Source organism: Castanea sativa, chromosome 1 (genome assembly GCF_040712315.1).
Source record: "Castanea sativa cultivar Marrone di Chiusa Pesio chromosome 1, ASM4071231v1".
In the NCBI taxonomy this organism is placed as follows: Eukaryota; Viridiplantae; Streptophyta; class Magnoliopsida; order Fagales; family Fagaceae; genus Castanea; species Castanea sativa.
This window is the reverse complement of record NC_134013.1, coordinates 45,312,862-45,324,381: the sequence shown is the minus strand read 5'-3', so window position 1 is coordinate 45,324,381 and position 11,520 is coordinate 45,312,862. Positions and strand designations below refer to the sequence as shown.

Genomic DNA, 11,520 nt, shown 5'->3' with positions numbered 1-11,520 from the left:
AGGGCTGGCTTCCTCAGAAAAGGGATCAGATGCTGACTTCCTGTCAAAGACCGATGAGTTGTTTAATGAATACCCAAGCCTAGAATGACTAGACAAGTGACAGTCCGAACCCATGAGGACCGACGGGGTACGATCACTCGTCGCTTTACTATCTCCAGACATCTTTCACTTACAAGCAACGAATGAAAGCTAAGATTCTACTCTACTTCCTAAATGTACAACTAATAAACAAAAAGGAAATGGGAAAAGAAAAGAGAAACCGACGAAGCTTACCTAAGAAACAGACGAACGGTAAACTAACAAAGCAAAAGTACCAACGATTGAGCTCTAGAATTAGAATGGAAAATTTTTAGGTAATGGGGTCAATAACGGCGTTGAACTATTTATAGGATGGTTTGGCACGAAAAATGAAGCGTTGCGACATTTGGCTCCCAAGCCAGAGAGCGACACGTATCTCTCACCCAGTCAAAAGGACATAATTACCCCTATTTACGACGCATGACACTAAAGTGAGGCATTTTGACAACTCCATGGCCTGTTGACCATCCTGACGACTCACGGAGTAAAAGGCAACTGATAGGGATAATTTTCAACTAACCCTTAAAGGGGATGACCAACTTTCACAAGGGACGATTGAAAGGGAAGGCCAACCTTAAAAAGAATGATCAATCCCAAAGGGACGATCACCCATTGGCCGATGGATTAGGCAATCTCTGATTCGGACAACCCATCACCTAAGGTTTCAATGGGGCTTGTGTGGGGCCACTCACACATCCTTACGTGGAAATTACTTGTACATCATGACCAAAGGCCCTATGAGGCAATCAAATCTTTTACATATGGAAAGGTGATCCCAAGTATCTCGAGACCCTTCTCTCCATAAGGAAATCTCTCGTATCAAGGGATTCGAGTCAGCTCTCTACCACTATACAAACCACAAACCTTACCTTTGTAGAGGTATGCAAATTCTCCCTAGCTCTTGCACTCTGGAGTTCTAGGAGATTCTTCTATTATTGACTTAACTTTCGAAGGGTTTTTGGCCAATACTCCACCAGTGCCCTTTGATTGGTTCTTCTCTTTTGTTCTTTAGGTATGACCATTGGCACGTGTGTGGACGATCAACTCATTGACGATTTTTTGCATCATCAAAAGTTTTTATAACACTTCTTGAAATATGGTTTTCCTCTAAAATTCAATGATTGTAAATGGTTGAGATCTAAGGAAGCCACTTGCTCCAACTGTAATGAATAAGAATAATGTCCAGCACCTTCTATGCTATTCATACTTCCTTAAGTTCCATGAACTCGAGCTCTTTGTATGGAACTCGAGTTCATGGAACTCAAGTTTCTGAATGGAACTCGAGTTCTAGAAATTTAAAAAAAAAAAAAAAATTCATTTCTGTTGATTGTCAAAAAATTGAGTTTTAAATTGGAACTCGATTTTAAAAAAATCGAGTTTCAAAACAAGGGCATTTCCCTAAATAGTTTGAGAAATGGGAAAAAATGTTGGAAAGATTTTTTAAAAAAGGGCAATAGCCCATGTCACGCCCTAAACCCCAAAGGGTCCAAAGCATGAGAAAGACGTCTCAAGTACCTGTAAATTTTTCCTTTTTTGAAAATTCAATCCACATAAATCCTATCAAGTACCAACATCAAGAATTACCATAATAATTCCATTGAATATACTCTCAAAGTAAGTCAGAGCTCTAAGCATTAATTACAAGGACCATTGGCCACAAAAGAATAAAGGTCTGAATAAACAATTACATATCAACAGCTTGTCCCATCAGTGGGAATACAGTTACCACCACTATAATATACAAAAGAATGAGTCAAGCCTATTCTAAGATGTACATCATCTAAGAACTCCATTACAAAAGTTCAGCCTCCATCAGTAGTTAGTCTAACTACTATTAGCCACCAAAAAGCTGTCTCAAAATATGTTTGCCTACTCTGAAAAATTTATAAAAATAATGGGATGAGATAGAGCCCAGTAAGTAGCATAATTAATAGGGGTGGGGGAAATGCAAGTTTCATCTTCAATAATAATAATATGGCAAGAATGATTAAATAATGAAACTTAAAGTTTCTCAAAGTAAATGCCTTGAAACTATATACCTTAATCTATAATCTGTGAGCACCAACCATATAATTTTCAAAGCCATAAAATCTAACATACGATAAATTTTCTCAAAAATACCATACTACCACATAGACCTGTCAGGGGATCCACCCATTCACAACTGGCATGATATTGTCCTCTCTGGTATGTAGACTCTTAGCCCCATGGACAGCAGCTTCACCTATACCCTCAAGGTTTTTCTCTCTCCCCATGGGCAGCAGAGAGAGCGCGTCAAATAGGATCTCTCTTGCATGCAGTCTCTTGGCCCCATGGACAGTAGCCTCACCCACATACAATCAAGGAACCTCTTCCCCCCATGGGCAGTAGGGAAGAACGCGTCATCCAAAGTGAAAAGGTACTGACCTAGATTTAATTTCCGTTGTCACAAAGACCACGAAAACCAAATTGGGTGATCACCGGGAAATCACACATGGCATGGTGTTAAAACCACATAAAGCTCACAGGTTACATTACTTCCAAACACATAGTTTATATCTAGGTAATTTTAGGAAAACCTTAAATAATCTAACTTCCACAAGGTTTGTAAGGTTTTCAACTTTATTCTTGTCAAAAAGATTTTATATCAATTTCCCAATAACAAGACAAGATAAGCATCTTTAGATTTCCTAATAAACCATAAAATGCGTAATTTCCTTATCAAAGATTAAATAAAAGATGCTCATATTTTCCATGTCAACAATTCATGCATTTCCCCAAATGCAATACCAAATATGATGCATTTTTATATTTAATAATATGTAATAGGGTCACAACACAACAATTTTAAGAGAACATATATCCATATATAATTTTCCAAAATGTGTTTGACCCAAAAACATCATTTATGAAATATAGTTATTTTCCAAAAATATCCCATTAAGAAGCTACTTACCTCGCAACCACAAAAGCCTAACTCTCCAAGCTCCAAGGAGATTAGCTAGAACCTAAACAAGATCAAGTAAGCCTATTACAATAAGTATAGAGCTTGAAATTGTATCTAGCCACAATTTAGGAATTGCCAAATAAACACTTAATTAGGTAAACCTCGTATTTAACCTCATCAATAATACTATATACCACTTCCAAAGTTTCTCAACAAATTGATTCACAAGGCATCAACTCCAATTTATAAAGTTAACCCATTTAATATCATCTCCAACATTATGACTAGCTTTCATAAAATTTACACTACATCATTAAGAGACCCATGAAAGCAAAAATCAACATATCCTCCAAGACAAGAAATTTAGAACTTCAACTAACTCCAAATAAACCCAATGGCAATGGAAAAATTAAATTTACCAACCATCACATGTTATAACTTAAAACCCCTAAATTTTCCACCATACATAAACCTTAAGTAGCCATTTTTAGCACAAATTATATACCCACTCATCAAATAATTCCACCAATACAAAATCCATACATTAAAACACATAAATATCACCTCCAATGCTCATAAATCACATGGGTATCATTATTAAAGCTTAGATATAAGTAACCTCAAGCAAAAGTGTAAAACCCACCAAAAAGATTAGAAATTTTTACCTCAAATAAAATGATGAATATGCTTAGTGGTTCCTAAGTATTTTTCCGGTGATCTTGCCGGAAAAATGATGGTGAGATGGTGTGGTTTGGAGTGGAGGCCGGCAGGTGAGTTAGAGAAATGAGTGTGTGTTTAAGTGAAGAGAAAAGAAAGAAAATGAAAGAAGGAAAAGAGAGAGAACCGGCCAAAAGAGAGAGGAGAGGTGAGTGAAAATGAGTGGTGGGGAAGTGGGGTTAAGTGAGGAGCACGTGGGAACCCAAAAAAAAATATGACCTTTCCTTCTTTTTTTTCTTCTTTTTTTCTTTGGACTGACTGGGACGTGACAGCCCATTTTCTCCCCACATAGAGGGAGGATAAGAATAAGGACTTGGATTATCTTTGCTATTAGATATTGGAATGGTTTTCCTACATTTCATGGTTTCCTCTCTCTTGCCTATAAGGCTAAAGACAACTTCTATGCAAAAAGTGGAAGTCCATTGAGAGACCTAGTAGCTAGGTAATCGGGATCTCAATGGGAAATAAGAAGTCTTTTCTTTATGTTGAAGAGACTCTAAAGTATATATTAGCTGGATTTAACAAAGCTCTTTCCTTTACCAAAATAGAAAAATGTAAAAAGAAGGCAATGATTTCTTCTCGATTTGCTTTCTTTTGAATCAATAAAGAGCTTAGTTTTATGACATTGCAGTCGTCGGCCTTGAGGTGGAACTGTTGTCTTCATGATATCGTCGTTTACGTCTATGAATGCACAAGTAATGTTGACAAGTTCATTAGGACCGTCAAATTTGCCTTATGTGAACAAGTTTGACAAACTTTTAGAATTACCCTTATCAACTGCCCCTACTCCATAGCTCCGTTGATTCTAGCTGACGTGTTATGGAGTTTGATTTTTATTATTATTACTGTTTATTCAGAAAAAAAATAAAAAATAAAAGAAAAAGAGAAAGGGTATTTATGGTGATTCCTCGAGTAGCCATTATTAAATGCCTAAACACATGGCGCAAGCTAGTTGGCCTTGTATCTGAACAAAGGTGTCGCTTCATCTTCCGTGCATCTTTCATCCTATATATATCTCAACCCCTCCCCTCATTTCTCTTATTTCATCCTTGTTAATCCTAAGAGAGAGAGCTCGTCATTTTAATCTACCTTGCATCCGTCAACTTGCTGGTCTCGTCGCCTTTGCAGTCGTCAGTTTGCTGACGGCATCACTCATTAAGAAACCGTCTACTGACTAAGTAACTCTCCCTTCATTTCATTCTATCTTTTGTTTTGGTTATCCTAGTTAGTCATTAATTCTTTAGAGAGACCGTCAACTTAGGCTCTTAGAATATCTTCGTCGCTTGTAGGTAAATAGATGTCTAGATAAGCGACAAGTGAGCAGTCATCAGTCAGTGAGGGAGCGGGCTACGACGAAGTTTTCCAGTCAAGTCATGAGCCTGAGGAGGGCTTTTTAGGGTCGCTAGAGAGGGAAATGTCAGCCCATTCTCTTGACGAGGAAGTGGAAAGTTGTGATGTAGAGGAAGGTGAGAAAAAAGAGGTAGATGAGGGTGAAGACGAAGGTGACAAGGGAGGAGAAGGGGGACAAGATGACGGAGACAAGGGTGAAGTTAACGGGAGAACCTCTGAAGGAGGAAGTTCAGGAAGCCCTGGGGATGGCCACACTTATCCCTTTATTCTTCCCAAAATTTGGACCGTGAATGACTTCTATCCGACAATGATGACCAAAGTATTTAAGAGCTTGAGAGACTGTTACCAAATTCCTGATAACATCCCAATCTGTCTACCCAGAAAGTATGAGAAATACTACTCTGGGAAGACTGTGGACGTTGGCATGTATGATGCCATGTTTGCAGTAGGATTGAGGCTACCTTTGACGGCACTACACCGTCAGTTGGCCACCTACATTGGTTTGTCCGTCAGCTTGGGTCTGAAGTTATTTGGGGTCGGCTTAGTAGAGGGAACCGCCAGCTTACCTTGGACGAGTTCTTTTGGTGCTACAAACCCTAACACATATCCTCGTTTAAGGGTATATACCATTTTGCGCAAGGCAGAAGACACTTAGGCTGGTGTTAGATATGCCCGACTCCAATAGAAATTGGAAGAGTAGATACTTTTTGTTCAAGTGATGGATTGGGTGTGCCGTCGGGAGGAGTGGGTGACAATGCCTCATGGATTTGACAATACTTAGCGCATCGTCAAAGATTCAGGTTTAGTACCGTCTATATGTTGACTTTTTTTTTTTTAATGTCATCCACTTTCCCTTATTTTCAGCTACCGTTCGTCCACACATAACAGGCGAGCAAGAAGCCTTCATCCGTCGGGTTCTAAAGATCCCTTTTAACGAACGAAGGTGCCAGGACATAATTACCCTTGATACTTTGCACGTTTTTTGTGGTGGTCTTAAGCCGATGCCTATAGCTCGCAGACTAGACTTATACTCCCGTCGACTTAAGTAATATTTTGGTTTCTTTCTTCTCATCATCTTTATTGGCATCTACCTATCTAACATTCGTCTCTTGTCCTTCGCACAAATGGACACAGCGAGGCAAAGAGCCTTGGTAAGGGTAGCTACAGCGAACAAAAAGAAGAAGGAGGAGGACAGAGTCTCCTCGTCTGCTCCCAAGGGCATCATCAAAGGGACGTCCAAACAGAAGAGAGATGGGAAGGATGAACATCCTCTAAAGAAAGGGCCAGGCATCACCATCAGTGAGAAGCCAAAGAAGTCGTTGCCTCCTAAGCCCAACCATGGAGCTGGCAAGGGTCTAATGATGGAGGCCGGTCCCGTCAGCCAAGGAACCCGTCACCTCCTTACGTACAAGGGGTATGCCGTCGAGATAGTTGAATCAATCATCAAGGAGACTGACATGGAACCATGTGCCGAACAGGAGACAGAGGACCTAGGCACGTCGGGTCTTTTTGACCTATCCAGGGTATGTTCTTTTCCTAGATTATTTTATTCTATTATCTATTCATCGACTCACGGTTGTAACCCATTTTCAGGCCCTGGTGTGTATGAAGGTGCTCCATGATAGGTGCATTACTGAGAATGGGGTAATCGGTCATTTTAGGAAGCGTAATGAAATGCTGACTAACGAACAGGATCAGTACAAGGACACCCTTCGTACTCTCAATAAGAGGGTGACGGAGCTAGAAGAGAAGTTGAAGGAGGAGACCTGTCAGTGGGAAGAAGAGCGAAAGGCCAAGGCAGCCTTAGAGAAGGAGCTGACAGCTCTTCTAGGGCAGGTGGAGATAGCCAGGGCTGATGCCGTAACAGAATTCAAGGCTTCACAACCTTTTATCGATGCCAATGTCATCTATTATGGTGACGGGTTTGAGGATTTCTTGAAGTAGGTCAAGTTCGTCTACCCACATTTGGATCTATCTAAGGCCACCATGGACGACCCCCTGCCGTCAACACCTACCGAGGACATTATCTTTGAGCAGACCAAACACTCCACCCAGTCAGAGGAGGATCCAAAAAATGTTGTTCTTGCTCAACCTACTATCCCGACGCTCCTTTAGTCCCGTCCAATGAAGCTCAAGATGTTGAAAATCCCTAGGACGCCCAGGATCCTCCTTCCAAAGATGACGAGAACCCTTTAGTTCCAAACGTCCAAGACCTTTTAGTTTAGCTTTTTGATAATTTTCTATGTATTCCATCCATTTTGTAGACGATGTTAAATGCCCTTCTATTTTTTGGGCCTTGTTTGTTAACGTTTTACTTTATTTATGATGCACTATTTTACATCCGTCGCTTTTAGCATGTGTGTTGATCTTTATTTTTTGATATGCATGTGTCCATCCATTCTTGTGCCAATGTGTTGAGATGTATTCATCACTTAGTAGACTTGGTAAACATCTAGGATTTAATTCACTCGTCTACTTATGAACTCGTCCATTTAGACTAGGTAACGAATTTGATTACTTGTGGATTTTAATATTTCGAGGCATTTTCATGGGGTGAACTCGTCCACTTTGTGGGTTTAATAAACTCGTCCACTTATGCATGAGATTTCCTCATAGGATGAGCTCATCCACTTTGTGGACTTAATAGTGATAAATTCGTCCACTTTGTGGAATAGGTAATAAACTCGTTCACTTATGGACATGATTTCAATGCACCCTCATGGGATGAACTCGTCCACTTGTGGACTTGATAATTTTCAAGGAGCCCTCATGGGATGAACTTGTCCACTTTGTGGACTTAGTAGTAAACCTATCCACTTATGGACATGATTTCAATGCATTCTCATTGGATGAGTTCATCCACTTTGTGGACTTAATAATGTTAAACTCGTCCACTTGTGGACTTGCTCACAAATGCAACTTTGTAAAGGCAAACATATACACAGGCTATATCTAAATAACTCCTCTTATTATGCTAAATGCATGTGTAAGTAGTAAATTGCTCTAAAAAATGAATAAAAACCTGCCCCTTGGGCTTAACAAGTATTGTAGATGAAAGTTAACTAAAAGAAATAAACTAAGAATGAGGAGTAGCGCCTTTTATGCTGTCTTCTATTGGTAGTACTTCTTAAGACGCTTGGCGTTCCATGGATAGGGTAACTTCTGCCCATCTAATGTATCCAAGTGATAAGTATCTTTCCTTTGCCATGACGTAACTCTGTAGGGCTCTTCCCAATTAGGTCTGAGCTTTCCCTAGGAGAGGTCTCTTGTCGCACCCGTCACATCCTTAAGACGAGATCTCCAACTTGGAAGTCTCTGTGTATAACCTTGGAGTTGTAGTGCTTGGCCATGAGGTCTTGGTACCTTGCTAGCCTTTGCTCAGCTGTTGCCCTGACTTCGTCCACTAGGTCAAGCTGTAAATGTATGGCCTCATCATTCTTTCTTTCAACATAATTATCCACCTTGTAGCTTGTAAGCCCGATCTCAACTGGGATAACTGCCTCGCTTCCGTATGTTAGTCGAAATGGCATCTCTCCTATAGGTGTTTTGGTAGTCATCCTGTATGCCCACAGTATGCTTGACTCTTCTGGCCATATACCCTTTGCCCCCTTGAGCCGAGCCTTGATGAGTTTTAAGCAAGGATCGGTTCGTAACCTCAACCTATCCATTGGCTTTGGGGTGGGCGGGGGAAGAGTAGTGGTTTTTGATTCCCAACTGTGAGCAAAAATCCTTGAAAGAGTCGTTATCGAACTGCTTCCTATTGTCTGAGACCAAGACTCTAGGGATCCTGTATCTGCAAACGATGTTCCTCCAGACAAAGCTTCGCACATTCTTTTCTGTGATTGTGGCCAGGGCTTTAGCTTCTACCCATTTTGTGAAGTAGTCTATGCCGATTATCAGGAACTTCAGCTGTCTCATCGCTATTGGAAATGGGCCCATGATGTCCAATCCCCATTAAGCAAAAGGTTATAGGGCCGTCACTAGGGTAAGCTCTTCTATCGGTTGTTTTATGATGTTACTGAACCTTTGACACTTGTAGCAAGTTTTGACATATACCTGGGCATCCTTCTGCACAGTAGCCTAGTAGTATCCTGCTCGAATCAGTTTGTGTACTAACGACCGCGACCCTGAATGGTTCTCGCAAATCCCTTCATGTACTTCTCTCATGACATAGTCTGCTTCTGTGGGGCTTAAGCATCTTAGGAACGGTCAAGAGAAGCCTCACTTGTATAAGATGTCCTTCATCAGGACAAATTGTACTACATGGACCTTCAGCTTCCTCACAGCCTCCCTAATGTCAGGCAGTGTGCCGTTTTTCAAGAAGGAGACCTTCAGGTGTGGTCCAGTCATTTTTGGGACCTATATCCTGCACATTGATGGAATCTATTAATGGTGAAAACTGGATAATGGAAAGTACCTCACCAGGAATGATCATGTGTTCTGCTAATACGGCCTTGGCAAGACGGTTGGCTCGCTTGTTTTCTCCTCTTGAGACTTGAACAATTTTGGCTTATAGGTCATCCACCCTTCTCTATACCTACTCCAGGTATTTCTTCATCCTTTCATCCTTACATCCTTACACTAGTAATTACCATTCATTTGGTTGGTGACGACCTGGGAGTCACAATGGATAACCACACTCGTGGCCCTCGCTGCTTTAGCGAGATCCAATCCTGCTATTAGAGCTTCGTACTCTGCTTCATTTTTGGTCGTTGGGAATTCTAAATGAACCATACATTCAATCTCGTCGCCTTCTGGAGAATAAAGTACAATACCTGCTCCGCCAGCCTATTTGTTGGACAAATTGTCCCCTGAGGATGCACTTCTTCCCCCTAGCCTTCCATGTTAGTGAACTCCGCAATGAAGTCAGCAACCACCTGCCCCTTAATGGCAGTACGCGACCTGTACTGTATGTCAAATTTGCTAAACTCTATTGCCCATAGTGCCATTCGCCCGACAACTTCGGGATTGCTCATTGCTCGCCTTAGGAACTTGTTAGTCAAGATGATCACCATATGGGCGTGGAAGTATGGTTTGAGCTTGTAGGCCGTTGTAACCAAAGCGAAGGCGAGCTTCTCCATTAGTGGATACCTCTCCTCTGCACCGTGGAGTGCCCGGCTGGTATAGTACACAAGCTTATGCACCTTGTCTTCTCCTCTGACCAAGGCCGCACTAACAGCAACTGGGGATACTGCGAGGTAAAGGAATAGTGCTTCCCCTAGTTTGGAGGGACTTAGCAATAATGGGGAAGAAAGGTAGGCCTTCAGATCCTCGAACGCTTGCTGACACTTGGCCGTCCATTCGAATGATTTCTTCAGAGTGTAAAAGAAAGGTAGGCACTTATCCGTTGCCCTTGACACAAATCTATTCAGTGTGGCTACCTTACCGTTAAGGTTTTGTAATTCTTTCACACTCCTTGTTGTTTCCATCTCCATTATGGCCTGGATCTTGTCAGGGTTAACTTTGATACCTCTCTGAGATACCATGAATCCCAGGAACTTTCCAATCGTCACCCTGAACGCACACTTGCTCGGATGGAGTTTCTTGTTGTATGAGTGTAGAATGTGGAATTTTTCCTTGAGGTCGTCCAAGTGGTCATCCTCCCTTCAGCTTTTCATGAGCATGTCGTCAACGTAGACTTGGGCAAACATCTTATTCATGAGCCTTTGATACATCACACTTGCATTCTTGAGGCCGAATTGCATTACTTTGTAGTAGAAAAGGCCTTAGCTGGTGACGAATGAAGTCTTCTCCTGATCAGCTTCATCTAGTTTTATCTAGTTGTAGCTAGAAAATGCATCCATGAAACTTAGCAACTAGTGTAGGCTATAGAGTCTACTAAGATGTCAACCCGTGGGAGAGGGTAGCTATCTTTGGGGCACGCTTTGTTCAGGTCCGTAAAATCTGCACACATCCTCCATTTTTGCGTTGGCTTTCTTGACCATCACCACGTTGGCCAACCATTTGGGATAGTAAATTTCTTTAATTAAGTCTGCATCTTGCAACTTACAAACTTCCTCTGCTATGGCTCGATCTCGTTTTTGGGCGAATACTTGTTTCTTCTGACAGACAAGGGAAAAGAAGGTGATACGTGTTGGGGTTTATGCCCTAAAACCCAATTTATTGGCATGTATTTAATAATTAAATTGTTTAATTATATGAGACTATCTATAAATGAACTAAGACATTATCATAGTCCATGAGATGCATTGTATGTGATTTATGTGAAAAGTCACAGAAGATATAAATCACAAGTTCTTTGTAAACTCAGAAGTTTAGTTCGTAGTCGGTGATGAAATTGGGCGTTTCATCTGCGAAGACTATAACATATCAACTAAGATGATTTGTCTTGATCATGGAAGTGGAGACTTCTAGTTGGTATGTTGATATGTTTTAAGAGTTAAGACATATTGAACTGGACCGCTGTGAGATTTATTATTCTCCTAACG

General features: G+C 41.0%; 1 long non-coding RNA gene across 1 annotated transcript; it reads right to left on the bottom strand.

Annotated features, from left to right (window-relative positions):
• Positions 1-1,823: 1,823 nt before the first annotated feature.
• Positions 1,824-3,777, bottom strand: LOC142607061 (uncharacterized). The gene is made up of 3 exons (XR_012839224.1): positions 3,670-3,777; positions 3,014-3,065; positions 1,824-1,952 (listed from the first exon to the last, which is right to left on the bottom strand). It is a non-coding gene; the product is annotated as an uncharacterized LOC142607061 (long non-coding RNA).
• Between the last annotated feature and the right edge of the window lie 7,743 nt (positions 3,778-11,520).